Genomic DNA, 462 nt, shown 5'->3' on the forward strand with positions numbered 1-462 from the left:
AATGTTGTGATTCTGGGGTTCATGAGCAATTCGATAGGTCTAATCTACTTTGGGAGATGACTGTTGGAGTTGGTGGGGTTTGTTCCCTTACCTCAGAGGTTCTTGTTAACCTCAACAAGGTTGTGCCACCCCCTGCCTGCTTTGACTGGAGAGGCTGGTTCAGAGCTGGCCTCCACTTCTTCCGGGATGACTTTGAGATGTAGTGCCCTAATTCTTCCTCATGGATCTCGATAGGAGGCGGCCCCTACTCCCTAACCTTACCCATCCTGAATATCCTATCACTCCGGAAGCAGCGTGAAGGTTCTTACAGGACTAAATGCAGTTTATAAGCTTCTTGTCCTAAGAGAATAAAAAAAAGTCCTTCCTGATGAGTTGTTTAAAATATTGTCTGACGGCTCAATATCTTCAGCTTCAATATCCCATCTTTCTCATCACTACACATTAAATCTTCTTACGCTCTAC

The sequence above is a fragment of the Homalodisca vitripennis genome, chromosome 3 (genome assembly GCF_021130785.1).
Source record: "Homalodisca vitripennis isolate AUS2020 chromosome 3, UT_GWSS_2.1, whole genome shotgun sequence".
In the NCBI taxonomy this organism is placed as follows: Eukaryota; Metazoa; Arthropoda; class Insecta; order Hemiptera; family Cicadellidae; genus Homalodisca; species Homalodisca vitripennis.